Source organism: Mustela nigripes, chromosome 3, assembly GCF_022355385.1.
Source record: "Mustela nigripes isolate SB6536 chromosome 3, MUSNIG.SB6536, whole genome shotgun sequence".
NCBI classification, from domain to species: Eukaryota; Metazoa; Chordata; class Mammalia; order Carnivora; family Mustelidae; genus Mustela; species Mustela nigripes.
Window position 1 is genome coordinate 19,344,421 of NC_081559.1, and position 6,520 is coordinate 19,350,940.

Here is a 6,520-nt window from a genome sequence, read left to right on the forward strand (position 1 = left end):
TCAGATTATTACATTTAGCAATCAACAGCATGGGTGCAAAAAAAAAAAAAAAAACTACATTAAAACCTTTTGTTGGAATGCTTTATACTTTCCACAGTACAGAAACCAAAATAACCTGTTATACAAATACAGTCCTTGAATTTTTTGCCCATATACAGGAGTATTGTCTTAAACATGTCTTTGTAGCAGCTAGGCCCTGCCACCACTGTGCTTGGCTGAGTTCACAAATCTCTTGTAACCTGTAGCTTCCCTGTCACTTCTCTGCTCTCCTTTCTGTCTAAGCCTTGTTTCCTGGCAGTAATTAAAACCTTCTGCCACTGCCGTAGATACTGCTGCTGCTGGAACCACCACAGCCACCTTGGTTTTGTGGTTTGGCAAAGTATTGGCCTCCATCACCATAAGGGCCAGAGCTTCTGCCTCCAAAATTTCCTCCTTTCATGGGTCCAAAATTTGAGGATTGATTGTTGTAATTTCCAAAATTATTATAGCTTCCAAAGTTGTTTCCATCATTACCAAATCTGTTATAGCTACCCACACTGCCACCATATCTACCACCACCTCGATTGCCACCAAAGCCACCTTGACCACTGAAGTTTCCTCCATGACCAAAGTTGTCATTACCACCAAACCCACCTCCACAACCACCACCAAAGTTTCCAGAACCACTTTGACCTCTTTGGCTGGATGAAGCACTAGCCATCTCTTACTTAGAGAGCGCTTTCCTTACTTCACAGTTGTGGTCATTCACAGTAATGTATTTTTGAATGACAATCTTGTCTACAGAGTCATGGTCATCAAATGTTACAAAAGCAAACCCCCTCTTTTTGCCACTGCCTTAGTCAGTCATGATCTCAATCACTTCGATGTTCCCATACTGTTAAAAATAATCTCTTAGATGATGTTATTCAGGGTCTTCTTTAATGCCACCAACAAAAATTTTTTTCACAGTTAAGTGGGCAGTGAGTCTTTGAGAATCTTCTCTTCAGATAGCCCTCTTTGGTTCCACAGCTCTTCCATCCACCTTGTGTGGCCTTGCATTCAAGGCTGAATCCACCTCCTCCACACTGGCATATGTGACAAGTTCGAAGCCTCTGGAGTGCTTGGTGTTTGGATCTCTCATTACCACACAGTCCGTAAGTGTTCCCCATTGCTCAAAATGGTTCCTCAGACCCTCATCAGTTGTTTCAAAGCTCAGATCTCCAATGAAGAGCTTCTGCAGCTATTCAGGCTCTTTGGAGACTCTGACTTAGACATGACAGCAGTGGGAGGGGAGGCTTTAACAATGCTTACTCGGCGGTGTCCACGGGCAGAAAACAAGAACCTAATTTTTAAAATGGGCAAGAGATCTGAACAGGCACTTCACCAAAAAAGATACACAGATGGCAAATAAGCATATGAAAAGATGCTCAACAGCATTTGTTACTAGGGAAATGCAAATTAATACAATGAGATAGCATAACATCCCCAATAGAGTGGCCAAAATCTAAAACACCTGACAATACCAATTTCATGTGAGGATGAAGAACAAAAGGAATCCTCATTCATTGCTGGTGGGAATCCAAAATGTTGCAGTCACTTTGCAAGAGAGATTGGCAGTTTCTCTCAAAGCTGAAGTTTGTCTTATCAAAGGATCCATCAACTGCACTCCTGAGTATTTACCCAACTGATTTGAGAACTTACATCCACACAAAAACCTGCATGTGAACGTTTATAACATTTTTATCATAGTCCCCCCAAACTGGAAGCGATTCAGATGTTATTCAATAGGTGAGATGAATAAACACACTGTGGTATATCTGTATAGTGGGATACTATTCCAAAAAGGACTGAGCTATCAAGCCATATTAAAGTATAGATAAATATTAAATGCATATTTCTAAGTGAAAAAAGTCAGTTTGACAAGGATATCACTTATGATGTTCTGGAAAAAGCAAAACTATAAAGATAATAGTGGGGTCAGTGAGTGCCAGGGATGTGGGGAGTGAGGAGGGTTGGCTAGGTAAAGCACATAGGATTTGTTAGGATGGTGAAATTATTCTGCACAGTATTCTAATGTCTAGATGTATGACATTTTTCATTTGTCAGAATCTATAGAATTTTAACACATAGAATGACCTTTATGTGTACAAATTAAAAGAGGCCTAGGGGCCCTCAAATGACAAGAAGCAGCATCAGAAATATACAGAGCTAAAGTTATGGGTCATTTCTTATGGAAAAGGAAGCCTAACTCAGAGTTCAGATCCAGGGGACTAGGAGGCCAACCAAAAGCCATGAAAAAGTACTCTTAGGTAGCAGAACTGGGTACATTAGAGGAGTTGCAGACATGACCTTCTGAATTTCAGAATTGCTATGGAATAGTCATTGTTACATGCCTTCTGCTCCATTTTTGGGGAAAATGATTATCAACTCCTGTTAATTGGGCCCTTGTTAACCCACTCCCCTCAAACCTGAGTTAGCTCTGTGACCCTCTTTGACCAATAGAATGCAGCCATGGCAAGTAATATTTTACATTTTCTACCTGTCCCATAGTACCAGCTGCCCATCAATTGATAGTGAATAGAGCTTTGATTATTTCCATTCAATTGTTGTAAGGACTTTTGATGAAAGACTATGTACCACTGCTTTAAAGAATAATAGTTTATAGGTGAATCACTGATATTTAAATTGTTCTGTAAAAAGCAATGATTCAACTGAGTAAATTTTAAGGATCTAATTGGCTTTATTAAATGACTCACAAATCAGGCCATAACTTAGGAAGTAATAAATAGGAGTTCCTGAAAAGAGAAAAGTTTTTAAAGACAGAGAAGGGTTGGGACAAGAAAGTCATAAATTTAAAAAAATAATTATTTCAGGAAAGGTCACCTTTCCTTGGGGGAATGATAGGGTCTATGAGGAGGATTATGTTATTGATGCTGACCAGAACATTTCCAACTACTTGCTTAGGATACATTTCTGGGAAAGGTTGAAACTACAATTAGGTCAGGAATTAAATCTTGGTTTAATATTGTGGACTTAACCCAAGTAATACTATTTTGGGCCCATTTTTTTTTTAAGTTCCATTTTTTGTTTTGTTTTGTTTTTAAAAGCACCATAATAATTATTTTAAATTTTTGTATTTTCCCGAGTCTTAGATGAGATATTGTCTATATAAAATTACAATTCACAATAAAATGTCATCGAGTGACATTAGGTAAGAAGAAAATGACCTTCAAATATTGTTAGACTCTGAGTTTGAATTGAAGAAAAAAGAACTTGAGGAAAGTGAGGTACTGCTGGGCAACATGTTTTTTTCTCAAAGAAGTCATCCATTACTTGAATTTAATTTAAGGGTTGTAGTTACTTTTTGCTTTTAATTTGTTTTACGCCTTTATTGGAAGAACCAAATTCTTTAGTAAATGAGGACATAACTTTCTAGAATGTTAGGCCTGTGACCCTAGGATTTCATCTTGATGATCTTACAGTAGAAATTCTATTATGAATTGCATCATTGTTTGAGTCTAATTTGTGGTTCTTCTCTGTCAAGTAGAGAGAAATATGCATCTTGCCAAATGAAGCAAAACTACACATTAATGGTGAAGATAATAAAAAGTATCTCCACCCCCTTTCTATCTGAGAAAACTAATCAAAATAACAACAACAAAACAATAATAAACCCTCTCAAGCATAAAAAGTAACCAAGAAATGAAAATTTAGAGCAACCCAATACATCTATCATGTAGTAAAGTCCCAGGGATTAGGTTGAAATCATTAATCATCATTGACCGAGGGTCCTTCACAAATCCTATATCTAACATATTGTTTACAATATTTTAAAAAGCTGGCTAAATTGTGCATCTTTCTTTTGAATATTCCTATAGAAAGGAGGATCTTATCCATAATTATTTTAAAATGTCATCCTGGGATTCTATAAAATAAAATTATCTAGTGCGTAAACCCCTAGTGCATATTACTGTGAAACTCCAAAATTTGGCTTTTCAAGCAGGCTTTTCTCCTTCTACTAACAGCACCCAGTTTTGTTTTATTTATTTATTTTTTTCAGAATAAGCTTCCCACACTCAGTTCATGTGACTGTTTTGAATAATGCCCCTCCAGTTTTAGAAAATCAGGAGACCCTAGCCCGGCTAATCAGAATTATTGCAATGGGTTCAGAACTGGCAGGTGATTCAATTAGGACAAAGAAAAGGATAACATTTGGATTTCTCTTGATACTATTTTGAAAGAGATGTTTCTTTTTCCTATCAGAGAGGAGCTCAATGAAAATCTGGACCTGCTAGTGACTATCTCTTCTGTCACATGCAGAAACCCTTTCTGGAAATGAATTAACACAGAAGGGTACAGAGAGACAAATTTCTCACAATACCACTTAAATACTTAGATTCTGTCATTGCTGAAGGTGTGACAATTCCTGCACTGTTCCTTTTTAAACCAGAAAATTATTTTTTTAAATGAGTTTGTGTTAGCTTTTGATTATTTGTAAACACAAGGATTATGACTAAAGTAGAGTCTAGATCAGATTGTTTTGGTGTAGATTGTATCAGTCATCTACTGCTACATTACAAACAAACACAAAATCTCAGTAAATATTTTGCTTCCATATCTGTATGTTGACAGAGGAGTGTGGCTGATCTAGGGTAACTGGTAACCGCTCTGCTAATACTGTCTGGGAGTCAGCTGGGTTTAGCTGTATTAACCTGGCTCTGCTCCACTTGTCTCATCCTCCTCCTGAGATTGCCCAGGTAGGCTGAGCATATTTTCCCTGTGGCAGTGAAAAAAGTACCAGTGTGCAGGCTGGATCACACAGGTACTTTTCAAGGCTTTATCTGAATTGTATCTGGTAACATCACCAAAGTGAGACACATGGCTTACCAGAAACCAAGGGGTAGGAAAATGCCCATCCACAGTGGGAAGGCATTGTATTCCTAAGTGGCAAAGCATGGAGGGGAGATGACTTGAAACAATTGTCTAGACTATCACATTGAGACTGAAAGATACAACTTCTTTACAGCCACTCCAGCTGATTCTATGTACCCTAAAATTTGGGAACCTTAGGCTTAGTGCTGTGGTTCTCAGTGCTAACTAAATCACCCAGGGCTTAAAAATTTCTGATGCTTAAACCCCAGCCCTCAGAGATTTTAATTTAATGGGTCATAGGTATTGGAATTTTAGGGGGAAAAATGATTCCTTGTTAAGAACTACTCTCCTAGAAGAATTTGAGCTTCAGAGGAAATCACTGTTTTATTTTTCCCCCTCTGCTAAAATTTTTAATAGAGTTGAAATCAGGGGAAAGTATGAATGGAGAACCAAATCTCAGAAAAGGAGCTCTTAAAGACTAGTCATAAGCAGTTCTTTACAGAGTATCTCCTCTATGTTGGATGTTTGCTGGTCACCAGAGAAATTGTAGCTGATACTGGATGTGCAGATTTGCCAACATGATGAGGCTCAAAGAATCCTCAAGAAGATGGATGATAAGTAAATATTTACAAATTATTGAATAATAACAAGTATGCAAAGTACTGCAAAACACAAGAATAAGCTGTTATGAGAACAAATAACAGACACCTGTTTTCACATGCAAACGCATCAATCACCAGAAGGAAGACAGAAAAACTACACAGGTAAGGAGGAAAATATCTTAAAAAGTCAGTCACCGTTTTATTTTGTAACTAGTCTTTCCTCTCAAACTGTTTTTGTGCCATTACTACTTAGACAGACTATCTTAAGTTGCACGGATTCTGCAGGAATCACTTAGAATCTCCGAGGTGAAAGATGGACCATGATAACAACTTTGATTAGGTGATGAGCTGAAATCTGGGCAGGCTGTCAAATTTAACTTCCTTGTTGATCTTGATTGACTCCAGCCCTCTAAAAAGTAAAAGGTTTTATATGATGTAATATCTGTCACATGGACTACATTATGTTCAATTATGTGATTCTAAAGCTGACTTTGATTAATAAGTGACGCTTGCTAGAAGTTCATCTTTAAAAAAAATTTTTTATCTAAATTCATTTTAGTTAACATATACTGTATTATTAGTTTCAGGGGTAGAATATAGTGATTCATCAGTTGCATATAATACTCAGTGCTCATTTCATCACATGCCCTACTTAATGTCCATCACCCAGTTACCCCATCCCCCCCATCTCCCCTCCAGCAGCCGTGTTTGTTTCCCATAGTTTCCTATAGTTCAGTTTCCTATAGTTCCTATAGTTCAGCATCTCTTATTTTATTTTTCCTTCCCTTTCTCTATGTTCATCTGCTTTGTTTCTTAAATTCCACATATGAGTGAAATCGTATGGTATTTGTATTTCTCTGACTTATTTTGCTTAGCATAATACCCTCTAGTTTCCTCCACATTGTTGCAAATGGCAATGTTTCATTCTTTTTGATGGTTGTATAATATTTCATTGTATATCTTATATATATATATATATATATATATGTATATACACACAACCTCCTCTTTATCCATATATATATATATATATATATGTATATACACACAACCTCCTCTTTATCCAT

The 6,520-nt window shown here is 37.0% G+C and overlaps 1 pseudogene; it reads right to left on the reverse strand.

The window, feature by feature from the left end:
- Nucleotides 1-301: 301 nt before the first annotated feature.
- LOC132012859 (heterogeneous nuclear ribonucleoprotein A1-like) lies at nt 302-1,254 on the reverse strand (annotated as a pseudogene).
- Between the last annotated feature and the right edge of the window lie 5,266 nt (nt 1,255-6,520).